The 27415-nt window shown below is 47.2% G+C and overlaps 1 protein-coding gene across 4 annotated transcripts in view; it reads left to right on the plus strand.

Moving 5' to 3' along the window:
• Nucleotides 1-752: 752 nt before the first annotated feature.
• HJV (hemojuvelin BMP co-receptor) overlaps nt 753-27415 on the plus strand; it is a 31915-nt gene continuing 5252 nt past the window's right edge. The window contains exon 1 of one of the 4 annotated variants that reach the window (XM_040411246.1): nt 753-1077. The gene's annotated coding sequence lies outside the window, so the exon portion shown is untranslated. Of the gene's footprint in view, nt 1078-18501; nt 19171-27415 lie in introns of those variants that run through there. The other 3 variants (XM_040411244.1, XM_040411243.1, XM_040411245.1) reach the window with 3 other exon arrangements.

Raw genomic sequence — 27415 nt, forward strand, 5'->3', positions numbered from 1 at the left:
GAAATGTGGACCCGCACTTACGGGTCCGCATTTCCGTTCTCCCCAAAAATTAGAACATGTCCTATTCCTACAAGAATAGGCATTGTCTATTAGTGCCAGCAGTGTGCGGTCGGCAAAATGCAGAACGCACATTGCCGGTGTCTGTGTTTTGCAAATTCGCAAAACGCACTACGGACGTGTGAATGGACCCTTATCAGATCTATAAATACAGATTTTTGATCCTATATTTTGGATTTTCTATTTACGCAACCTTAAGGCAGGGTTTAAACTTTCCGGGGTAAAATAAAACCCCTGCCAACATGGCGGTTAAAAGCGTTTTTCTTTTTAATGGCTGCGTGATAACGTAGCAAAACAGGAGTTTGCTGAGCGCTATTAAAAATAAAAGTGCTTTACTTGCAGGCATTTAAAACCGTTAGCGTGTCCTGCTGCCACGGTAGGTCTGGAACATGCTGCCCAGTTGCTATTTCTGCCACCTTAAATTGTGCTCCTAGGTGGAGCGATGCTTTAAAACTGTCCAGCAAGTGACGCGGCCGATGCCCTAAATATAATTGCTGTTTAGCTCTGTGTCCAGTGACATCCTGCGCTCACTCCTTGCATCAGAAGTGTCAGCTGTAGGACTTTAGCCTGATCTGCAGCTTGCTGGCTTCCCCTACATCTGTTTCAGTCTTTTTTTAGCCCCCTCTAGTCTCTCCCCCCCTTCTCTCTCTCACACACCCTATACTGTACGTCCTCCATCCTGCAATAACATATGCACTGAGCACGGCCGAGGCCATACACAGTTGTTCAAGCACAGAGCAGGTGCCAATGTCCACTGATTTATCTCCCCTCTGGTATCTCCGGAGCCCTGCTGAGACCAACTGCACCCACCCTCTCCCAAAAAAAAAAAAAAAAGGTGGTCCTAGATGAGGGTACAGGGCTGGGAGAAGTGCGGTGGGCTCACTTCATATTGGGGGTCAGCCGTATTGCAGGAGACGGGATGCAGGTTTAATACGTTCTGTTCATCGCCACCTGCAGCAGTGGCTCAAGAGTCAAGTGTCATGGGCAAGTGACTCCTAGAGCCCGAGTACCGCGTGCCAGGTAAGTGACGTCTGCGCTGGTCTGATTTATTATTATTTTTTCTTCAAATACTTAATTGATAAAAATGAAAAAGTGATATGTGAAAAAAAACATAGATTTTAATGGTATTTTCAAATATAATTTATATTTTTTTTAACTATAATTATATTTATTTAGTGTTGTTTTTTTTTTTTTACATTTTCCCTTTTTAATATATATATAACTCTTTGCATATTTTTAAGGCTACTTTCACACTAGCGTTGTTTTAATCCGGCGTTCAATTCCGACACCGGAACTGCCCGCCGGATCCGGAAAAACGTGTGAAAACGGATTACATTTGAATCCTGATCAGGATTTTGATCACAATGAAAAAATGCATTGGAAAAAACGGATCCGCCATTTATGGACTTTAACTTTTTTTTCACATTTTTCGGGCTTAACATGCAAAAGCCGGATCCGTTTTGACTGAACACACAGTGCCAGATCCGGCGTTAATGCAAGTCAATGGGAAAAAGGCCTGATCAGGCGTTCAGTCAAAGTGTTCAGGCTTTTTGGCCGGAGGTAAAAATACTGCATGCTACGTTTTTCTGAAAAGCCTGATCAGTCAAAAAGACTGAACTGAAGACATCCTGATGCATCCTGAAGGACTGACTCTCCATTCAGAATGCATGGGGATAAAACTGATCAGTTCTTTTCCGGATTTGAGCCCCTAGGACGGAACTCAGCGCCGGAAAAGAAAAACGCTAGTGTGAAAGTAGCCTAAGATATAATAAATTTTTTGGTATATTTCTGAACTGTGAATTAGTTAGTTTTTTTTGTTAATTGACCCCATAAATTTACAAAGATTTATTCACATTTTAATTTTATAAAAAAAAGAAAAAAAATTTGTATATTTACACTATATACATACACACACACACAAAAATGTATGGCTTAAGGTACTTTCACACTTGCGGCAGAGGATTCCGGCATGCGGATCCGTCTGACAAATGCATTACAATACCGGATCCGTCTGACAAATGCATTACAATACCGGATCCGTCTCTCCAGTGTCATCCGGAAAAACTGATCCGGTATTCCTTTTTTTTTTTTCACATTTTTAAAGGTCTGCTCATGTGCAGACCGGAAAGCCGGATCACTTAACGCCGGATCTGGCATTCTGGCAAGTGTTTAGCATTTTTGGCCGCATGCTGCGGTATTTTCTCCGGCCAAAAAACGTAAAAGGGACTGAACTGGTGCATCCTGAACGGATCGCTCTCTATTCAGAATGCATTAGGATAAAACTGATCAGTTCTTTTCTGGTATAGCGCCCCTAGGACGGAACTCAAGGCCGGAAAAGAAAAACGCGTGAAAGTACCCCAATGCTTTTATTATTTTAGTAGGTCTCCATATATCTATTGCAGATTTTTTTCCCTTCTCAAAAAAATAAAATAAAAAATGTAAGCAAATTTTGCAAAATAAAAGGAAACATTTCACCACGTTTGATTTAAAAAAAAAAAATACATTTAATTAAGAATTTTCTCTGTTTAGAATTATTCTATATCTACTATATTGGGAGTTTTTTTTAAGCTTTTATATTGTGAAGCCAGATAAAATTTTGCGAAAAATGTACTGAAATTGTAAAATGTAAAAATGTGATCTGTAAGGCTGGGTCCAGATCTGCGGCAGAGGACCATCCTGTTAGGAGGTGCCGGCCTCTTGTTATCCTTGGACTATGTGAGCGGGGCTCGGATGTCACACATGCGGCTCGGTGGTGGGGTCTGCCCCCCAGCTGCCCATGAAACCACACAACCTGCCAAGCTGTGAATTCTCCCTCCCGCCCGTCACTTTGTTTCTGCCTATTTGTACAGGAGCTTACAGGCAAACATGAAAGCAGCTGTGATCAGGGGGGCGCATTCCACCATTTACCCCCAAATTCAAAAACCTTTCAAAAAGATTCTCTTGGTGATTATTTCCAATGCTGTGGCGCCATTCAGTACCCTGGGAATAGCACCCTGGACACCACTAAGGGACTGGGGTGCATGCTCTTTGGGACGTGTCTGCTTTCTCCAGGAATGGTTCAGGGTGACAGCAGCTGCTCGGTAACATGGCAGGAATTTGCCTTTGACAGTTCAGTCTCGTGGAGGGGGCGACCACCGACTATAGCAGTCATTACAGGACACAGGAATCACATAGAGGTGTAAACCCCGGCGCAGACGCTGTGACACTTAGTTGTGAAGAGGATGGCGATCTGTGGAGACACCTGGTGCCATAAAAGTCCAGCTCTACTTGCAGGAAGTTATGAGATTAAGAAGAGAAAAAAAAAGTCCTTTTTTTGTTTTTCTCCGGAAACAGTGCCACTTTTGCCCACTGGCTGAGTCTGGTATTGCAGCCCCAATATCACTTCTGTAGTCATGACCCAACTAACTGTTATATTGTAAGTAGTCGATAATATCTTACCTGGACAATGCATGGGGAAAACAATGATTGTTCAAAAAAAGATTATCCAGAAGCACAGAGGATTTCAGAAGAGGTGTAGTGGGGCACTGTCTATTTGCTTAATTTATGTTAGAGGGTACAGGGCAGGGTCGGCGTCAGCACCCGGCATACCTGGACAAAAGCCGGGGCCCACTGCGCTGCTATGCACGCTTCTATCAATACAGATGGAAGCGCTCATTGCTGGAGCGCAGGGAGCTGCGGTCATTTCATTCGCTAACCGCAGCTCCAGGGGTGTAGCTATTGTGGAAGCCCCAGATTCGGGCCCTGGAGCAAGGAGCATCAATAGCATGCAGAGGGTGGCTGCAGCTGTGCCTCTTACAAGCAGGAAATGCTAGCAGAATGCTTGGGTGTATAGGGAGAGGCATTACCAGTAGACAGAGGGAGGTGCTCATGCCGCTCTACAGAGCACTAGTGAGACCTCATCTGGAGTATTGTGCTCAGTACTGGAGACCATATCTCCAGAAGGATATTGATACTTTGGAGAGAGTTCAGAGAAGAGCTACTAAACTGGTACATGGATTGCAGGATAAAACTTACCAGGAAAGATTAAAGGACCTTAACATGTATAGCTTGGAAGAAAGACGAGACAGAGGGGAGATGAGAGAAACTGCTAAATACATAAAGGGAATCAACAAGGTAAAAGAGGAGAGAATATTTAAAAGAAGAAAAACTGCTACAAGAGGACATCGTTTTAAATTAGAGGGGCAAAGGTTTAAAAGTAATATCAGGAAGTATTATTTTACTGAGATAGTAGTGGATGCATGGAATAGCCTTCCTGCAGAAGTGGTAGCTGCAAATACAGTGAAGGAGTTTAAGCATGCATGGGATAGGCATAAGGCCATCCTTCATATAAGATAGGGCCGGGGGCTATCCATAGTACTCAGTATATTGGGCAGACTAGATGGGCCAAATGGTTTTTATCTGCCGACACATTCTATGTTTCTATGTTTCTCCTGTGCTGCAGACCTTCAGACACGCCCCCTCTTCACTCCAGCAGAGCAGGACATCTAGCCTGAGAAGCTTCAGACACGCCCCTCTTCACTCCAGCAGAGAAGACACGCCCCCTCTACATGCCAGCAGAGAAGACATGCCCCTCTACACTCCAGCAAAGCAGACACGCCCCCTCTTCACTCCAGCCGAGCAGACACGCCCCCTGTTCACTCCAGCAGAGCAGACACGCCCCCTCTTCACTCCAGCGGAGCAGGACATCTAGCCTGAGAAGCTTCAGACACGCCCCTCTTCACTCCAGCAGAGAAGACACGCCCCCTCTACATGCCAGCAGAGAAGACATGCCCCTCTACACTCCAGCAAAGCAGACACGCCCCCTCTTCACTCCAGCCGAGCAGACACGCCCCCTGTTCACTCCAGCAGAGCAGACACGCCCCCTCTTCACTCCAGCGGAGCAGGACATCTAGCCTGAGAAGCTTCAGACACGCCCCTCTTCACTCCAGCAGAGAAGACACGCCCCCTCTACATGCCAGCAGAGAAGACATGCCCCCTCTACACTCCAGCAAAGCAGACACGCCCCCTCTTCACTCCAGCGGAGCAGACACGCCCCCTCTACACTCCAGCAGAGCAGACACGCCCCCTCTTCACTACAGCAGAGCAGACACGCCCCCTCTTCACTCCAGCCGAGCAGACACGCCCCCTCTTCACTCCAGCCGAGCAGACACGCCCCCTTTACACTCCAGCAGAGCAGATACGCCCCCTCCACTCCAGCAGAGCAGACACGCCCCCTCTACACTCCAACAGAGCAGACATGAACCCCTCTTCACTCCAGCAGAGCAGACACGCCCCCTCCGCTCCAGCAGAGCAGACACGCCCCCTCCGCTCCAGCAGAGCAGACACGCCCCCTCCACTCCAGCAGAGCAGACACGCCCCCTCCACTCCAGCAGAGCAGACACGCCCCCTCTACACTCCAGCAGAGCAGACACGACCCCCTCTTCGCTCCTGCAGAGCAGACACGCCCCTCTACGCTCTAGCAGAGCAGACACGCCCCCTCTATGTTCCAGAAGAGCAGACACGCCCCCTCTACATTTCAGCAGAGCAGACACGCCCCCTCTACATTTCAGCAGAGCAGACACGCCCCCTCTACACAGGACTTGTCGCCTGAGGAGGAGAGAGACCAGGGCTGGAGCAGTAGTGTAAAGACAGTCTGTGAGTCTGTGGGGGATGTCAGGGAACTCTTTAAGCTGCTGCTGGATGCTGTAGTAGAGCAGCAGCTTCATGCTATGTAGTTGTTTGCCTCATGAAGCAGTTTGCCTCCATGACACCTGCCCCTCATATCCTGTCCTATCTCATTCTCCTGGAGCCCCTGCTGTCTCCTTTCCTCCCTCATGTCTCACCCTATTGCTGCCCTGCACAGACCTGCCATCACCACTAATTGTATGAATCCCCCTCAGAGGCCCTTCCACCTACTTGCTGTGTGCAGCCCTCCTGTCCATCCAGGGCCCCGGGCCTCTGTCTCAGTCCTCTGCCTCTCATTATGGCACCATAAGGACCTTGTAATGTCACAGGGTCATGTGACTGTGCCCCCTTATGCCCCTAGTCATTCTATGTACTGTGCCCTCTTATACCCTTTTATCCAGTTACTCTATGGCGGTTTTATCTAATAACTGTATGGCCATAACTGTATCCCCTTCCTGCCCACGCCACCTTTTTTAGACCTGGCATGAGCGGGAAAAAGTTGCAGATTGCGCCACAATCTTTGTCAGAAATACTCCTACTATAGGTGTTTAATAAATGACCCCCTAATTGTATTATTATTCCAGGGTAGGGCTAATATATTTACAGTAAATAGATTCTAGTATATTATACTGTGATATGAACCCATTGGGGGTGGGGGGTTTCGTACAAAAATTTGCTGTGGGGCCCAGTCAGCTTCTTACACAGTATAATGACTGGGGGTCATTATTCTGAATGGGGGGCCACTGTGGGGTCATTAAACTGTGTGGGGGCCACTGGGGGGTCATTATACTGTGTGGGGGCCACTGGGGGATCATTATACTGTGTGGGGGCCACTGGGGGATCATTATACTGTGTGGGGGCCACTGGGGGGTCATTATACTGTGTGGGGGGCCATTGGGGGGTCATTATACTGTGTGGGGGGCCACTGGGGGTTATTATACTGTGTGGGGGCATTGGGGGCGTCATTATACTGTGTGAAGGGCCGCTTGTGGTCTTTATACTGTATGGGGGTCATTATACATTGTGGTAGCCATAGGGGTACATGTAAATGTAAAAAAATGCCACAAGGGGCCTACTGAGATATATCGCCCAAGGGCCCACATAAACCTGGAGCTGGAGCTGGCCCTGGTATAGGGCCTTGTGTGACAAGGGCTGTGTCATGATCTGAGCGGAATGGTGAAACATTAGGCTGTGGACAGAGAGTGAGGGGAAGAGGTGTCACCGCAGCACAGAGTATTTCCGCAGAGTGTTATCTGTCCACTCATATGGTTAAATGCATGAGGAAGTGAGGCAAGTGGGGGGCCATAGATTTAAATAGAAGGGGCTTCACAGCAGTACAGAGTGTTTTTAGTGTAGTGGTCTAGCGAGATGCAGGGATCTGTCCACTCATCTGATTTGCAAGGAGGGGGATGGAGATCCCAGACAATCTGTGAATGGAAGGGGTCGTCACAGCAGCACATAGAATGTCAGGAGTGACATACAGAAGGAGAGGGGGGTATGAGGGCTCTTATGGGGGGATTCACTATGATGGCAGAGTTGTGGGGGCACTGATGTGAACGTGGCCCCCACGTGTCCGGCCAGTGAGTAACCTCACGTGTGTGTGTGGACAGTGAGTACGACGCACAGGTGACACCGTCATCAAGGAGCGGGAAATCCTGTCCCAAAATAGAAGCCCAGTAAGGCACCAGTACATTCCAGTGCCTTCCTACCATTACACAGCTCCTGAGCAGATGCCAATGGTCCTGCGGGCTAATTATATACAGAGGGGAGTCCAGAGACCCCCACCCCATGATTTCTATAAGCCTCAAAGGCAATATGGTTGTGAAAAAGTGGACGATCCTTTAACAAATTCTTCTCTGCCGCTGCTATGAGGCTATGGAGGACCCCAGCCTCATCTACCCAGGGTAGAGGGGATTATTCTCAGAGCCACATAATATCCGAGAGACAGAACTGGGGATCTTAAATAATAATTTTTTTTTTCTTTTTTTTTGGGGGGGGGGGGGACATTTTTTGTCCAAGGTTGTCTGCTCTGGACAATCCCCTGATAATGATATGATGGTAGGGTGGACCTCTCCCGATACTACAATCCTACCAGGCAATAAGTTTCCCTACAGCACCTCCACAGGAGAAATGAGGAATTACACGGGTCCCACTGGACTAAATGGGCTGTTCAATGAATGCATGGAGATGCTGGTTCCATTAAAAAAATGGGGGGACCCCCTCCCCCCCAATTAATGCAGCTACCTCAATATCCACAAAGTTGTAATCCGCCGCGCCATGACGGACTTGGCCTGGAACGCTCAACCTGTTGAACAGCTGCGAGCAGCCCTGATACCAGCGGATTAGTGATGCATTTCATAGCCTGTTCCCCAGAGCTCGACTTGACAGATCCAACATGGCCGCTCCTCGGCACCTGGCGGGAGTAGAAGGGTCAGATGCTCTCCGTCCCCCGACACCTCGCCGCTGTAATTACGTCTGTGCGCCATTAACATCATTCCTGGTTTAGGACTCCCACCGGACAGAGCCGACCCCAATAAAAGCAATATACGGCCAGAACCATATACTGTCTTCATTGTTACTCTGCTCTCCCTGGATCCTGAACGGCAAACCTGCATCACCTGCGTGCAGAGGCTGCCTGAGGCGAAAACTGTCGTATTGGTTATAACTAAGCTTTTCCAGAATCCTGAATGGAAAACATCCCCTAAGACATGCAACGGTCTCTATTTACACCCAGCTTTCCCAGAATCCTTACAAGCCTAACCAGATACATCATAAGTTATTTATGGTGCCATTCAGTAGTCTGGAAAAGCTAGGTAGCAAACACTGAGAAGGGTTGTAATGGTGACTGTATTGCCTGTCACCCATCTTTTCCAAACTCCCGAATGACAAATATGCCTGTAAGGGTCCATTCACACGTCCGTAGTGTATTGCCGGGCCGCGCTCCGGAAATGCGGATGCGGACAGCACACTGTGTGCTCTCCGCATCTCTTCCGGCCCCATAGAGAATGAATGGGTCCGGATTCGTTGCAGAATGGATCCGGACCTATTCTACGGACCCTTAGGCCTCCTGCACACGACCGCATGGCTTTTTCAGTATTTTGCGGTCCGCAAAAAACACGGATGATGTCCGCGTGCATTCCGTTTTTTGTAGAACGGAACAGCTGGCCCCTGATAGAACAGTCCTATCCTTGTCCGTTAGGCCTCCTGCACACGTGTCCTATTATTGCCCGCAAATCACGTTCCGTGGCTCCATTCAAGTCAATGGGTCCGCAAAAAAAACAGAACACATACGGAATGTACTCCGTATGTCTTCAGTATCCGTTCCGTTTTTGCGGAAACAAATTTTATGCCCAGCCCAATTTTTTATATGTAATTACTGTATACTATATATGCCATACAGAAAAACGGAACGGAAAGAGAAACACAACGGAAACAAAAAATGGAACAACGGATCCGTGAAAAACAGACCGCAAAACACTGAAAAAGCCATGCGGTCGTGTGCAGGAGGCCTTAGGCTACTTTCACACTGGCGTTTTGGCTTTCCGTTTGTGAGATCCGTTCAGGGCTCCTCTCACAAGCGGTTCCAAAACGGATCAGTTTGCATCGAGAAGGATCCGCTCAGAATGCATCAGTTTGCCCCCGATCAGTCACCATTCCGCTCTGGAGGCTTCTGGCACAACAGAAAACGGATCCGTCCTCCTTTGACTTTCACTGGAGTTCATGACGGATTGTCTTTGCTATGTTACAGATAATACAAACGGATCCATTCTGAACGGATCCGCACCAAACGCGAGTGTGAAAGTAGCCTTATGCAGACAATAATAGGACATGTTCTATCTTTGAACGGAACAGAAATACGGAAACGGAAGGCATATGGAGTACCTTCCTTTTTTTTTGCGGATCCATTGAAATGAATGGGTCCGTATACGGAACGCAAAAAAACGGAAAGTAAACGGAAAAAAAAAAGTTTGTATGCAAAAGGCCATATAGAAACACAAACTTAATCCATATCTAATCTATACAGAAACACAAAAGTAATTCTAATAGAAACACATGTACACAGTGACTGCACCAGCAGAATAGTGAGTGCAGCTCTGGACTATAATACAGGATGTAACTCAGGATCAGTACAGGATAAGTAATGTATGTACACAGTGACTGCACCAGCAGAATAGTGAGTGCAGCTCTGGAGTATAATACAGGATGTAACTCAGGATCAGTACAGGATAAGTAATGTATGTACACAGTGACTGCACCAGCAGAATAGTGAGTGCAGCTCTGGACTATAATACAGGATGTAACTCAGGATCAGTACAGGATAAGTAATGTATGTACACAGTGACTCCACCAGCAGAATAGTGAGTGCAGCTCTGGACTATAATACAGGATGTAACTCAGGATCAGTACAGGATAAGTAATGTATGTACACAGTGACTGCACCAGCAGAATAGTGAGTGCAGCTCTGGAGTATAATACAGGATGTAACTCAGGATCAGTGCAGGATAAGTAATGTATGTACACAGTGACTGCACCAGCAGAATAGTGAGTGCAGCTCTGGAGTATAATACAGGATGTAACTCAGGATCAGTACAGGATAAGTAATGCATGTACACAGTGACTGCACCAGCAGAATAGTGAGTGCAGCTCTGGACTATAATACAGGATGTAACTCAGGATCAGTACAGGATAAGTAATGTATGTACACAGTGACTCCACCAGCAGAATAGTGAGTGCAGCTCTGGAGTATAATACAGGATGTAACTCAGGATCAGTGCAGGATAAGTAATGTATGTACACAGTGACTGCACCAGCAGAATAGTGAGTGCAGCTCTGGAGTATAATACAGGATGTAACTCAGGATCAGTACAGGATAAGTAATGTATGTACACAGTGACTCCACCAGCAGAATAGTGAGTGCAGCTCTGGAGTATAATACAGGATGTAACTCAGGATCAGTGCAGGATAAGTAATGTATGTACACAGTGACTCCAGCAGAATAGTGAGTGCAGCTCTGGACTATAATACAGGATGTAACTCAGGATCAGTACAGGATAAGTAATGTATGTATACAGTGACTGCACCAGCAGAATAGAGAGTGCAGCTCTGGAGTATAATACAGGATGTAACTCAGGATCAGTACAGGATAAGTAATGTATGTACACAGTGAATCCACCAGCAGAATAGTGAGTGCAGCTCTGGAGTATAATACAGGATGTAACTCAGGATCAGTACATGATAAGTAATGTAATGTATGTACACAGTGACTGCACCAGCAGAATAGTGAGTGCAGCTCCGGAGTATAATACAGGATGTAACTCAGGATCAGTACAGGATAAGTAATGTATGTACATAGTGACCGCACCAGCAGAATAGTGAGTGCAGCTCTGGAGTAAAATACAGGATGTAACTCAGGATCAGTACAGGATAAGTAATGTATGTACATAGTGACCGCACCAGCAGAATAGTGAGTGCAGCTCTGGGGTATAATACAGGATGTAACTCAGGGTCAGTACAGGATAAGTAATGTATGTACACAGTGACTGCACCAGCAGAATAGAGAGTGCAGCTCTGGAGTATAATACAGGATGTAACTCAGGATCAGTACAGGATAAGTAATGTATGTACACAGTGACTCCACCAGCAGAATAGTGAGTGCAGCTCTGGAGTATAATACAGGATGTAACTGGGGATCAGTACAGGATAAGTAATGTATGTACACAGTGACTGCACCAGCAGAATAGTGAGTGCAGCTCTGGAGTATAATACAGGATGTAACTCAGGATCAGTACAGGATAAGTAATGTATGTACACAGTGACTGCACCAGCAGAATAGTGAGTGCAGCTCTGGAGTATAATACAGGATGTAACTCAGGATCAGTACAGGATAAGTAATGTATGTACACAGTGACTCCACCAGCAGAATAGTGAGTGCAGCTCTGGAGTATAATACAGAATGTAACTCAGGATCAGTACAGGATAAGTAATGTATGTACACAGTGACTGCACCAGCAGAATAGTGAGTGCAGCTCTGGAGTATAATACAGGATGTAACTCAGGATCAGTACAGGATAAGTAATGTATGTACACAGTGACTGCACCAGCAGAATAGTGAGTGCAGCTCTGGGGTATAATACAGGATGTAACTCAGGATCAGTACAGGATAAGTAATGTATGTACACAGTGACTGCACCAGCAGAATAGTGAGTGCAGCTCTGGAGTATAATACAGGATGTAACTCAGGATCAGTACAGGATAAGTAATGCATGTACACAGTGACTCCACCAGCAGAATAGTGAGTGCAGCTCTGGGGTATAATACAGGATGTAACTCAGGATCAGTACAGGATAAGTAATGTATGTACACAGTGACTGCACCAGCAGAATAGTGAGTGCAGCTCTGGAGTATAATACAGGATGTAACTCAGGATCAGTACAGGATAAGTAATGTATGTACACAGTGACTCCACCAGCAGAATAGTGAGTGCAGCTCTGGAGTATAATACAGGATGTAACTCAGGATCAGTACAGGATAAGTAATGTATGTACACAGTGACTGCACCAGCAGAATAGTGAGTGCAGCTCTGGACTATAATACATGATGTAACTCAGGATCAGTACAGGATAAGTAATGTATGTACACAGTGACTCCACCAGCAGAATAGTGAGTGCAGCTCTGGAGTATAATACATGATGTAACTCAGGATCAGTACAGGATAAGTAATGTATGTACACAGTGACTCCACCAGCAGAATAGTGAGTGCAGCTCTGGAGTATAATACAGGATGTAACTCAGGATCAGTACAGGATAAGTAATGTATGTACACAGTGACTGCACCAGCAGAATAGTGAGTGCAGCTCTGGGGTATAATACAGGATATAACTCAGGATCAGTACAGGATAAGTAATGTATGTACACAGTGACTGCACCAGCAGAATAGTGAGTGCAGCTCTGGGGTATAATACAGGATATAACTCAGGGTCAGTACAGGATAAGTAATGTATGTACACAGTGACTGCACCAGCAGAATAGTAAGTGCAGCTCTGGACTATAATACATGATGTAACTCAGGATCAGTACAGGATAAGTAATGTATGTACACAGTGACTCCACCAGCAGAATAGTGAGTGCAGCTCTGGAGTATAATACAGGATGTAACTCAGGATCAGTACAGGATAAGTAATGTATGTACACAGTGACTCCACCAGCAGAATAGTGAGTGCAGCTCTGGAGTATAATACAGGATGTAACTCAGGATCAGTACAGGATAAGTAATGTATGTACACAGTGACTGCACCAGCAGAATAGTGAGTGCAGCTCTGGAGTATAATACAGGATGTAACTCAGGATCAGTACAGGATAAGTAATGTATGTACACAGTGACTGCACCAGCAGAATAGTGAGTACAGCTCTGGGGTATAATACAGGATATAACTCAGGATCAGTACAGGATAAGTAATGTATGTACACAGTGACTGCACCAGCAGAATAGTGAGTGCAGCTCTGGAGTATAATACAGGATGTAACTCAGGATCAGTACAGGATAAGTAATGTATGTACACAGTGACTGCACCAGCAGAATAGTGAGTGCAGCTCTGGGGTATAATACAGGATATAACTCAGGATCAGTACAGGATAAGTAATGTATGTACACAGTGACTGCACCAGCAGAATAGTGAGTGCAGCTCTGGAGTATAATATAGGATGTAACTCAGGATCCATGTGCATACTCAGATTCAATTAGAATGACTGAGCAGAGTTTGCGGAGAAGGTGTGGCTATGGGACTCAGCTTTGATAGTCCTGCTAGGACCACAGGTCTTCTCAACTAAACCAAACACTATTACAGAAACGAGAGACTCTAGGTAACGGGGAGGAAACAGAATATGCACCTGATGCTAAACATACACCTTTAGGGTCCATTCACACGTCAGCGCAGGTCCTGCTGAATGAAGATAGAAGGATCTTCTATCTTCATTCAGCAGGACCTGTGCTGATGTCATCACGTGGTGAGCGTGATTACGTCATCAAAGGTCCTTTTGCAGGTCCTGAAAGAAGACGATGCCGGCTGTGCGAACAAGAGGATGAGGTGAGTATTTATTTATTTTTGAACCCCTCAAGGCACGTTTTAGTAAGCATTATGTATTCAGAATGCTATTATTTTCCCTTATAACCATGTTATAAGGGAAAATAATACAGTAAATGGACTTTAATCAATTTACTAACATCATCTCTTAGCAACCATGCGTGAAAATCGCACCACATCCGCACTTGCTTCCGGATGCGATGCGTTTTTCACTGAAGCCCCATTCACTTCTATGGGGCCAGGGCTGCATGAAAAACGCGGAATATAGTACATGCTGCGATTTTCACACAACACACAAGTGATGTGTGAAAATCACCGCTCATCTGCACAGCCTCACGCATTGCACCCGCACGGAAAACTCGCCCGTGTGAAAGGGGCCTTAGGCCTCTTGCACACAAATGTTTTTTTTTTTGGTTTCTTTTGCGTTTACATTCCGTTTTTTGCATTCCGTATACGGAACCATTCATTTCAATGGATCCGCAAAAAAAAAAAACGGAAGGTACTCCGTTTGCCTTTCGTTTCTGTATTTCCGTTATTCCGTTCAAAGATAGAACATGTCCTATTATTGTCCGCATAACGGACAAGGATAGGACTGTTCTATCAGAGGCCAGCTGTTCTGTTCCGCAAAATACAGAATGCACACGAACGTCATCCGTATTTTTATGGGGACTGTATTAGCTGTCACCCAGCTTTCCCAGAATCCTAAATGGCAAACATCCCCATTGTATGTATTACCGCATAACTAGGTTTATTTACCATTCAGAAGGCTAGAAAAGCTGGGTGACAAACAAAGAGGGACCTATAATGGGGACTATTAGATGTCACCCTGCTTTGCTAGAATCCTGAATGGAAAACCTGCCTGCATATTGCTGCATTCCAAGGCACATTTGCCATTCAGAAGACTTGAAAAGCCGGGTCACAAGCTAAGTGTGACTTGTGACAGTATTAGATGTCACCCAGCTTTCCCAGAATCCTAAACGGCAAAGATATCCTGTGTATGCATTACAGCATAACTAGACTTATTTGCCGTTCAGAAGGCTAGGAGACAGGGGCGTAACTACCATAGCGGCAGACCATGCGACGGCTATCGGGCAACATCCGTGCAGCGGGCTGTACCCATTCAACTTGAATGGGTCCGTGGTCTGTCCGCACCGCAAAAAAATATGACATGTCAAATTTATTTGCTGTGCGGAACAACGGAAAGAAAGACCACGGAAGCACTCCATGGTGCTTCCGGTATTCCGTTCCGCAACTCCTCATCTCCGGAATTGGGGACCCATTCAAGTGAATGGGTTCGCATCCGTGGTGCACATGGCCGGCGGCCGTGGATTGCCGACCTGCCGTTTGCGGGCCGCCCAATGGCTGTGTGCATGAGGCTTAAAGGAACAACTTTTAGCAAATGAGGCAGTGGAAAAATGGCCCAAGGGTCACTGAAAGGGGTTTACGCAGAACCCCTTCTGTCCTGTGTGGGGGGCCTGGTTTGATCCTTGCTTTAGGGCCCTTACTTCTCTATGTACGCAACTGCTGGGTGACACACCTAGAGGAGCTATAATAGGGCTATATTAGCTGTCACCCAGCTTTCCCAGAATCCTAAATGACAAACCTCTCCTGTGTATGTGTCACTCATAACTAGACCTATTTGCCTTCAGAAGGCTGGGTGACACACCTAGAGGGGGCTATAATAGGGCTATATTAGCTGTCACCCAGCTTTACTAGAACCCTACCTCACAAAGCAGAGGCACATCTCCTGTATATGGGTCACTGCATACCAAGGCACATTCGCCATTCAGAAGATTTGAAAAGCCTGGTGACAAACCCTGAGAGAGCTGTAATGGTGGCCGTATTGGGTGTCACCCAGCTTTCCCAGATACAGATAGTACTCAGAAATAAATGGATAAGCGGATGGAAGATTTACGTTTGCTGGCTAGATATTGTACACTGCATGGCTCCAGTGCAGGAGATGGCGGCACGGCCGTCTCTGCCCCCCACGTCAGCTATTTCTACAACCGCCTGCCAGGTGCATGTTTTAATTGGCCCTGTCCGGAGCGGGATCTAAATTTAGAGTACGCTTGTTGCCTTACCAAAATAAACGTAAGCCGGAGGGCAGCGCCTCACACGAGGGGCTTATTAGCAAATCAGTAAACTGCCTTATGGGTAATTCGCTGACATAATACCGCTATGGCTCCTGCATGGTTTATTTCAGTCAATAATGTGATGTTAGCAGAGGTGCGTTTATACAAGGCCTGGGCGACGATGTGACTGCAGCATAGTGTACACATAGGAAGGGCACAGGACCTCATATGCCTTACATTTTGGAGGTTTGATCGCCTGACCCATAGGCCCCTTTCAGACGGGCGAGAATTCTGCGCGGGTGCAATGCGTGAGGTGAACGCATTGCACCCGCACTGAATCCGGACCCATTCACTTTAATGGGGCTGTTCAGATGAGCGGTGATTCTCACACATCACTTGTGCGTTGCGTGAAAATCGCAGCAAGCTCTATATTCTGCGTTTTTCACGCAACGCAGGCTCCATAAAAATTAATGGGGATGCGTGAAAATCGCAAGCATCCGCAAGCAAGTGTGGATGCAATGCGATTTTCACACATGGTTGCTAGGAGATGATAGGGATGAGCAACCCCGGGACCCCATTAAAGTCCATTTACTGTATTATTTTCCCTTATAACATGGTTATAAGGGAAAATAATAGCATTCTTAATACAGAATGCATAGTACAATAGAGCTGGAGGGGTTAAAAAAAAATAAAAAATTTACTCACCTCATCCTCTTGTTCGCGCAGCCGGCATCATCTTCTTTCTTCTTCTTTGAGGACCTGCAAAAGGACCTTTGATGACGTAATCGCGCTTACCACGTGGTGACGTCAGCGTGGGTCCTGCTGAATGAAGATAGAAGGATTACGTCAGCGCAGGTCCTGCTGAATGAAGATAGAAGGATTACGTCAGCGCAGGTCCTGCTTAATGAAGATAGAAGGATTACATCAGCGCAGGTCCTGCTGAATAAAGATAGAAGGATTACGTCAGCGCAGGTCCTGCTGAATAAAGATAGAAGGATTACGTCAGCGCAGGTCCTGCTTAATGAAGATAGAAGGATTACATCAGCGCAGGTCCTGCTGAATAAAGATAGAAGGATTACGTCAGCGCAGGTCCTGCTGAATGGAGATAGAAGGATTACGTCAGCGCAGGTCCTGCTGAATGAAGGTAGAAGGATTACGTCAGCGCAGGTCCTGCTGAATGAAGATAGGATTACGTCAGCGCAGGTCCTACTGAATAAAGATAGAAGGATTACGTCAGCGCAGGTCCTGCTGAATAAAGATAGAAGGATTACGTCAGCGCAGGTCCTGCTGAATGGAGATAGAAGGATTACGTCAGCGCAGGTCCTGCTGAATGAAGGTAGAAGGATTACGTCAGCGCAGGTCCTGCTGAATGAAGATAGGATTACGTCAGCGCAGGTCCTACTGAATAAAGATAGAAGGATTACGTCAGCGCAGGTCCTGCTGAATAAAGAGAGAAGGATTACGTCAGCGCAGGTCCTGCTGGATGAAGAGAGAAGGATTACGTCAGCGCAGGTCCTTTTGCAGGTCCTGAAAGAAGAAGAAAGAAGATGATGCCGGCTGCGAGAACAAGAGGATGAGGTGAGTTAATTTTATTTATTTTTTTAACCCCTCAAGGCACATTTTAGTAAGGGGGTCAGTGGGGGTCCGACCACTGGGGCCCAACCCAGTCACGAGAACTGGATCCCATTTAAATGGAGCATTTGCTCTGCAATCTGAGGTAGCTGAGCGATTGCACTTGGCTATCTCCGGCAGTCCCATATAATTTAAAGGGGTTTTCCGGGATTTTGATATTGACAGCTTGTCCTCAGGATAAGTCATATCTGATTGGTGGGGATCCGACTACCGACACCCCCACCGATCTGCTGTAAGAAGAGGCACAGCTCAGTCTCATTCAAATGAATGGGGCTGAGCTGCGATACCAGACACAGCCACTATACAATGTACGGCGCTGTGCTTGATAAGCTTCGAAGAGGCCGCAGTGCTCACCAGAGCTCTAGCGAGATCCGCAGCTTCCTCAAATCGCTGACCGGCAGCACGCTGAGAGTCAGACACCCGACAATCTCATATTGAAGATCTATCCCGAGCATAGGCCACGAATATAAAAATCCTGTAAAAACACCTTTAATGGAGCGGAGGACACACATGCATATATGTTGCTCTATGAAAGAGGAGCATGTGATCAGTAGGGGCCCCAACAGTCGTACCCCCACCGATCGGACTCTTAATTCCTATCTTCATGGGACAACACCGTTAACCCTCTGTTGGTGATAAACGTCTGATTGCTGAGGGGTTGGACTGTCGAGATCTACACTGATCACTATGACGAGGTCCAAGCTCCTGGTTTCACATCAGTACTTGGCGTTTCCGCCAGTCCCATAGACTGTGAATGAATCACCACTGGGCATGCTTGGCCTTTGCTCCATTGAAGCTCCTCCTCACTGAGTAAACCATTCCAGTAATGGTGTGGGCCCTAATCCTGGGACACCAGTGATCAGACATTTATCACCTTTCCTATGGATAAAGAGTTTGCATTGGGTCCCAGGAGCTTCAGGTCACACAATAATAGGACCAATCTGTGTTACTCTCATTTCCTCGTCTTTGATTTGGCATGGACCAGGACTGACAAAGATCAAGGCTTCTGCTGTCCATACCGGGAATCTGTTGATCATTAGCTTTGTGTGTGTGTGGTGGAAGCAAACTATGGCTATTGCTTAATGACTGCAGAGAGAGAAAGAGAGAAGCTTTATAGGATCATTTCGGGGGGAGAATATTTTAAAATTTTTGAAAACCCCAAATTTGGTCAACTGGAAGACGATGCTATGTGATGGTCTTTCTACGTGATGGATTACACTGTAGACTGAACCTTGGAGATGAGGATTCACCACTACAGGACTTCTTCTTGGGTTCCTAATGACCTAGGGATTGGACCCTGTAGGACAGGAGACTCCAGTGAGGTTTTTATTTCAGGACGAGCCCCGGTTGGACGGCTGATGCCCTTACGTGTTGTGTGTGAAGGACAGTTTGGTTTTAGATCGAGTCCTTAAACTGACAGCCACCGAAGCTCTCGAAATCCTTGTAGATACAGAAGGACAGCTGCTTCTGAAAGTCCCGGATTATCACTCTTATGGAGGAGGACAGGACAAAAAAGTGGAGGGGGGTGAACGCCGGCTGTCTTTGAAATATATTTCAGGTGGACAGAGATTGTGTTTTTCCAACCTCTATACTTGCCAGAGGACACGCTGCTACACAACGTGGACATCAGAAAACATGCCTCATAGTAAGGGTTCGAAGTAAGGGTATGTTCATGACGTGTTTGCTGTGTGTGTTTGGCTTATTTGCCTAAAGGGCGGTATATATTTGTTGAACATGGGAGCCTATGGGCGACATACTGTGGGCCACCATATGGCTGAGCTATATGTTGAGTAAACCTGGTTACTGAAAGTTATGGAGATTCCTCATCCATTGGGACTTGGTTTCATCCATTTTCGGTGACTGGATTGGCTAAATTGGTCCTCCAGCCAAGCTTATTAAAGGGGGACTCCTCATTATTTTTTCCAATGAAAATGTATAATTCCTTCTTGATATAAAGATGGAGGCCTAAACCTTATAACGCTCACTGCTGCCTTCTGCTTGTAATAATGTCTTATTATTGCTTGCGCTGAGGAGTCTCCTGGTGACCCCGAGAGGTTGGCCGGGCCTCAGAGCTGTTGTCAGAGCCGTCCCCTTCCTCTGATCTTGGCAGTGAGCCAGGGCCCCTGTTGTTACAAAGTTTACATTGTTACAACAACATTGAGATTTCCTGCAAAACAATTAACCCTTCAATTGACTCGTCGAGGTAGTAAGGTTTCTTTGACATAAACGTTATGGGAGCTCTCTGGCTTCCGGCAGTGGCAGATGTTACTGCAATGCCAGCTGCCCCCATTGACTATAATGGGGTCCGGCAGAGATCCAGCCGCTACCCGGCGGGCATTTTTGGTAACATTCACAGAGCTCCAGCAGGCGGTTCTCTGCAAAAAAGATAACACTAGTGTAAAACCTGCCTTAGAGGGTGCAAGGTGGCCCTTGATGCTCTAATGAGGGGGTAAAAGATTACCATATTGATAGAAGGGACGGAGTCACGTGAGCCTGCTGGGTCGTGTGGTTCCTCCTTCTAGCTGTGCTGACCAATCAATTTCCTTCATACACTATATTACGGTTTCGGATTTCAAGCCAAGGCATAACTGCTTTGTTGCCGACTATGCGCAGCAAAATCAAAGATGGACGTTCCTCTCGGTCACGGATAATATTGCTCACCTGATTATTAATTTAGGGGCTATTCACACGACCGTATTTGGGGTCTGCTTCAGATCCGCATTTTTTAGTTAACTGGGCGTAGACCCATTCATTTCAATAGGTCCGCAAAAATTGCAGACGGTGCCCCGTGTGCTGTCTGCATCTGCACGTCCGTTACGTGGCTCCGCAAAAATGATGTAATAAGAGTAGGGCACGTTTTAACGTGCGGGATGCACACAGGCGGCATATGTACTTTGCGGATATGTTCATGTGAATAGGCCCTTAGGGTCCATTCACACATCCGCAACTGTCCGCATCTTTAGCTGCCCCATTGAAAATGAATGGGTCCTCACCCGTTCCGCAATTTTGCTAATTCGTTTTGCGGACGTGTTAATCGGCCATAAGTCTGTAAGATGTAGTACAGCTAAGTGTGTCATGATGTCTTTGTTGCTTTGGTTCGACATAAAACTATATTATCTTACGAGATATCATTATGCAAAAAACATGCAACCCCAGATTATGGCATAATCTGCAACAGGGGTCAAAAGCCAAAATGTCAAAGTGACAATTTCGGCACTGCTTCATCTGTCTGCTCCCATGCTAGGTAACACTGCATCGAGAAGATGGGAAGATCTTGAGTTTCTCCTGTATCTAGTCCAGAAAAATGACAAATTCAATGAGCAAACAAGGTTTCTGGCGATTACATAATCTCACGTCTTGTAAGCTTTTTGATCTCCTAAAGTAAGCAAGGCCTTCGTTATGAGAGAGCGCAGTGTTTCATGGTAATATACATCTGCGATGTCTCCCCGCAACCCCCCCCCCCATGGACATCTGGCCACATGTTGATCTGGAAGGAAATACTTCCCAAGTCTTCAGAGAGCAATTTGCTTGATAGAAAAAGAGTTTGGCCAAGACAACTCCTCTCCCCAGCTGCGGAGCCTCTGGTATTCAGCAGGTGGACGTAAAGGGTGCCCCTGATTGTAATGCGTTATGTTCCCATCTCCGTCCTCTTCCCATAGAGCGGCCGGCCTCAGTTCTTTGATGCATAGAAAATGATGGCAGCAAATGGTTTATATTAGAAGAAGGTCAAGACAGGTCTGTGGCAAGCGAGCTTAACTTCTGAGTCCCCAGTGCAGGTGGGGAAAAAAAAGGAGATATATGGAGGACGGGGTGGAGGAAGGGGACGCAGATGTTTCCGATGGAAGAACATGATTTTTTCTTTAAATGGGACTAGTTATAACATCTGAGTCTGGACATAAATCTGCAGCATTTCCTTAGCCGAGATGAGGATGGAGAGATGAGCGTAACGCATTCATGCGATTTTATGGTACAGCACACAAGCTGATGTTAAAAGGCTCGCCCGACACCAGGGGTTACGTGTGGGAATCTCTAATTTGTTGATTTCCCCAAAAAAGGAGCGTAATGATGTCACCCCAAAATTGTGTCAGCTGGAACTTCGACAGATGGACGCGGTTGGTGCCAAAGAATGTGAAAATAATGAGAGATTAACCTAAAATAACATCTCCAACCTCAGGAAGCCCGAGTGGAATTGGGGCCTATGTACAGTGTATAGGGCTGTGCCGTCAGAGAGGCTCGTTAGAAATATCTGCAACTGAAAATCCATTTCATGCTTGTGAATGGGGTTGTATCTGCAGAAAGTGCACATGGCATTGCTATGGGGTTCATGCATGAGGGAGCTGTGACGTCCGCTGTCATCAAGGCATTGCTATGGAGTTCATGGATGAGGGAGCTGTGACGTCCGCTGTCATCAAGGCATTGCTATGGAGTTCATGGATGAGGGAGCTGTGACGTCCGCTGTCATCAAGGCATTGCTATGGAGTTCATGCATGAGGGAACTGTGACGTCCGCTGTCATCAAGGCATTGCTATGGGGTTCATGCATGAGGGAGCTGTGACGTCCGCTGTCATCAAGGCATTGCTATGGGGTTCATGCATGAGGGAGCTGTGACGTCCAATGTCATCAAGGCATTGCTATGGGGTTCATGCATGAGGGAGCTGTGACGTCCGCTGTCATCAAGGCATTGCTATGGGGTTCATGGATGAGGGAGCTGTGACGTCCGCTGTCATCAAGGCATTGCTATGGGGTTCAGGCATGAGGGAGCTGTGACGTCCAATGTCATCAAGGCATTGCTATGGGGTTCATGGATGAGGGAGCTGTGACGTCCGCTGTCATCAAGGCATTGCTATGGGGTTCAGGCATGAGGGAGCTGTGACGTTCGCTGTCATCAAGGCATTGCTATGGGGTTCATGGATGAGGGAGCTGTGACGTCCGCTGTCATCAAGGCATTGCTATGGGGTTCAGGCATGAGGGAGCTGTGACGTCCGCTGTCATCAAGGCATTGCTATGGGGTTCATGCATGAGGGAGCTGTGACGTCCGCTGTCATCAAGGCATTGCTATGGGGTTCATGCATGAGGGAGCTGTGACGTCCGCTGTCATCATGGCATTGCTATGGGGTTCATGCATGAGGGAGCTGTGACGTCCGCTGTCATCAAGGCATTGCTATGGGGTTCATGCATGAGGGAGCTGTGACGTCCGCTGTCATCATGGCATTGCTATGGGGTTCATGCATGAGGGAGCTGTGATGTCCGCTGTCATCAAGGCATTGCTATGGGGTTCATGCATGAGGGAGCTGTGAAGTCCGCTGTCATCAAGGCATTGCTATGGGGTTCATGCATGAGGGAGCTGTGACGTCCGCTGTCATCATGGCATTGCTATGGGGTTCATGCATGAGGGAGCTGTGACGTCCGCTGTCATCAAGGCGTTGCTATGGGGTTCATGCATGAGGGAGCTGTGACGTCCGCTGTCATCAAGGCGTTGCTATGGAGTTCATGCATGAGGGAGCTGTGATGTCCGCTGTCATCAAGGCGTTGCTATGCGGTTCAGGCATGAGGGAGCTGTGACGTCCGCTGTCATCATGGCGTTGCTATGGGGTTCATGGATGAGGGAGCTGTGACGTCCGCTGTCATCAAGGCATTGCTATGGGGTTCATGCATGAGGGAGCTGTGACGTCCGCTGTCATCAAGGCATTGCTATGGGGTTCATGCATGAGGGAGCTGTGACGTCTGCTGTCATCAAGGCATTGCTATGGGGTTCATGCATGAGGGAGCTGTGACGTCCGCTGTCATCAAGGCATTGCTATGGGGTTCATGCATGAGGGAGCTGTGACGTCCGCTGTCATCAAGGCATTGCTATGGGGTTCATGCATGAGGGAGCTGTGACGTCCGCTGTCATCAAGGCATTGCTATGGGGTTCATGCATGAGTGAGCTGTGACGTCCGCTGTCATCAAGGCATTGCTATGGGGTTCATGCATGAGGGAGCTGTGACGTCCGCTGTCATCAAGGCATTGCTATGGGGTTCATGGATGATGGGGCTGTGACGTCCGCTGTCATCAAGGCATTGCTATGGGGTTCATGGATGAGGGAGCTGTGACGTCCGCTGTCATCAAGGCATTGCTATGGGGTTCATGCATGAGGGAGCTGTGACGTCCGCTGTCATCAAGGCATTGCTATGGGGTTCATGCATGAGGGAGCTGTGACGTCCGCTGTCATCAAGGCATTGCTATGGGGTTCATGGATGATGGGGCTGTGACGTCCGCTGTCATCAAGGCATTGCTATGGGGTTCAGGCATGAGGGAGCTGTGACGTCCGCTGTCATCAAGGCATTGCTATGGGGTTCATGGATGATGGGGCTGTGACGTCCGCTGTCATCAAGGCATTGCTATGGGGTTCATGCATGAGGGAGCTGTGACGTTACGTCCATCGGTCACATGGCCTTTGTGCCGCTGGAATGGAATTGAGGTGCAATATACAATGTACAGCGCTGTGCTTGGTATATCCCCACTGATCAGATATTGATGATCTATCCTGAGGATAGGTAATCAATATTAAACACCTTTCATTGAGGGACTACAGGCCCCTTCTGTCCATACGCTGACTGGTCAGCCCACCCCGATTATATGGCATGCTAAGGAGTTACTGCACTTGTACCTGTGAGCTTGGTCTTTATAGGGCAGACATGTACGGTACCTTGAAGATCCAGGGCAAAATCTGTCACCCGTTCACTAGACTACCCTGTGCCATTTATAATGCCTCCTTATGTGGCGGAGCAGAAACCAGCACCCTGGTGCTATCTTTTCACAGCGTATAGCTACACCTAGTGGCAGACTTTAGCACCACACAAATATTTGGGGACCCAGAGACCACAGGGCCACAAAAGAATTAAAGGGGTGGACATAGCACCTGTGCAGCCGACAGGGCTGAGCTTAGCTTGCCAATGGGTAGGGTCTTATCAGTGTGGAGCTTACGGTTGCGACAGGGGCCCCCAGACGTACCTTTCCTTGGAGTCCCAGAAATGCCCAATCCATGATATCGTATTAAGAGCTCAATTAATTTTTGTATGTTCGCTTCTATGTTTTTAATATGGTGATTGTTTATGGGGATAGATCCCTTTAGTCTAAAGTTTTGGGGGCAATAAGACCCTGTAAACTTCCCTGAGAGGGTTCACTTGCCACTTGTACTAGTGGTGTGGAAAGAAAGTCGCTAACAGGGCTCCGTGCAGGGAGACGATCCACCAAATACTTTCATGTCCTGAGTAGTTTAGTCTAGGGAATCTTACTGACCCCCTGGACCCGTCCTGATGCAGGTCTCCTCCATTGTGCAGTCTAGTAGGCCTCTGCAGGACGCAACGATGTAGGAAAGTGGTGGAGCTGCATCACCCTGATAAGCGGTGTTGTGTTCACGCTCCAGGCTTTGCACCCGTCAGGGCACAACATGTGCAACCAGCGGCTCTCACAGCTGAGCGGTATTAGCAATGCATTCCTCTACGTGACAGGCCAAACGGCACAGTTAATACCCCCAGCTAGTGAGAGTCTTCTACGGACAGATGGGAGGTAGAAGATGCCAGATCGGCCATTTACAGCAGGACACATATGAAGCACACATGCTGCATGGCCGGACCCCCTAATCGTCCACATGTGGCAAGGCAATAAGTGCTATGTAGATATACGTCTTACCCAGAACCTGGAAGGGACGTAAAAAATGGTATGGCCATGTGTGACTGCGGACCTAAGGGTCGGTGATTCCTAAAGCCTAAAGGACAATGGCCGCCTGACAACCGTTCCTGCTCCAGTCTTGATTTCCCCGGTGCTGCCAGAAGATGCGCCTCGTCATATATTAGGCACATCCTAATGACCCTAGATGCCTGAAAACAGTCAGTGATTTGGGGTGGACTTCCAGGTTTATTCTTAATAATGCGTTTTCATGGAATTGGAGAGGTAGCTGACCTTTCATTCACATTTGGGGAGGCCATGCAAAAGTATCCTTTAAATGCCCCCTCAAGGGACCAAAACGTAGCCTGTCCAGTTGGTCCATGGAAGATGCTGCCTCTCGGTAAGTGTCCTTTTACATAGCCCAGTGAGCGATGATCAAACAAGTTGATTGGTACTCTTCAGCTTCTACATAGACCACATCAAAACTGTATAGGGGATGAACAATCTTTACTAGGATCATTCATTCCCCTATACTTTATGTTAGGTCAGCAGCACATCCGGTTTGCACGGGGAGATGTGCTGTGGACAACTGGGAACGTTTATTCTGACATAAAAGATCCGATCGGTGAGGTGTTACGATGGGCTGATGATTGTTCTGAATGTTTCTTCCTGCTCATCGGTCCACGAGAAAGGCCCTTAAAGGGAGCCTGTCACCAGGACCTTTACTGTTAGACCAGACTCAATGCCTTGTAGGCCTAGCTCAGATGAATGCAACCATACCTTCCATTTAGTGATCCACTGCTGGAGAAAAAGTACTTTTAATCCATATACAAATATGAGCCCATCTTAAAGGGGTTGTCCCACCAAAAATATTCTACAGTTTTTAAACCAGCACCTGGATCTGAATACTTTTTGTAATTCTATGTAATTAAAAATTTTTGTATAGCCAGTGAGTTAAATGTATCTGTATAGTGCCACCTGCTGTTTTTTTTATTTTTTTTTATTTCGTTGTCCGGCTCACTGAGATGGCCGCACATGCTCAGTTTAATCCTTCAACTGCCTCCTGAGCTGTTATAGGGAGAGAGCTGCAGCAGAATGGACACGCCCCCCTGAGCTGTTATAGGGAGAGAGCTGCAGCAGAATGGACACGCCCCCCTGAGCGCCTCCTGAGCTGTTATAGGGAGAGAGCTGCAGCAGAATGGACACGCCCCCCTGAGCTGTTATAGGAAGAGAGCTGCAGAAGAATGGACATGCCCCCTGAGGGCCTACTGAGCTGTTATAGGGAGAGAGCTTCAGCAGAATGGACACGCCTCCTGAGCTGCAGAAGAATGGACATGCCCCCTGAGTGCCTACTGAGCTGTTATAGGGAGAGAGCTGCAGCAGAATGGACACGCCTCCTGAGCTGTTATAGGGAGAGAGCTGCAGCAGAATGAACACGCCTCCTGAGCTGTTATAGGGAGAGAGCTGCAGCAGAATGGACACGCCTCCTTAGCTGTTATAGGGAGAGAGCTGCAGCAGAATGGACACGCCTCCTGAGCTGTTATAGGGAGAGAGCTGCAGCAGAATGGACACGCCTCCTTAGCTGTTATAGGGAGAGAGCTGTAGCAGAATGGACACGCCCCCTGAGCGCCTCCTGAGCTGTTATAGGGAGAGAGCTGCAGCAGAATGGACACGCCCCCTGAGCTGCAGAAGAAAGGACATACCCCTTGAGCTGCCAGCTAGATATAAATCTAGCAGAGCAATGAATGGGGAGATCTCTGGGCTGGTCCTAGCTCTGTTAGAAAGAGATTGTACTATATGATGTCTGATTTTAGTTTTTTACACTAATCATGGAAGAACCCCTTTAACACCCATTATGTGAGCAATGGTTTAACAGTAAATTCTCCTGGTGAGAGACCCACTTCAAGGCTTATTACTTGATCAGAAACTTCAAAAGGACTTCAGATGTAATCTTTTGGTCAGATGGCCAATTACACACACAGATCTTTAGTTATACACACAAACTATTGGTCTGATTGGACAGAAATAGGTCAGATAATCTGTTGGTGTAATATAGGCCTAAGAGGTGGGGAAAGCGCTGTCCTATAAGCCCAGCTGGAGTTTTTGACTGACCAAAAGGCCTTGCTGATGCACAGCCATTATACATAGCACCCACCTAGTCCAGGTCTGGGAATTATGAAGCTCTACAGAGGGAACCAGGGTTTGATAACTGATCTCACGTATGGATGTATACCAAATTCCATAACTGACGCATTTCAA

The sequence above is a fragment of the Bufo bufo genome, chromosome 11, assembly GCF_905171765.1.
Source record: "Bufo bufo chromosome 11, aBufBuf1.1, whole genome shotgun sequence".
Lineage (NCBI taxonomy): Eukaryota > Metazoa > Chordata > Amphibia > Anura > Bufonidae > Bufo > Bufo bufo.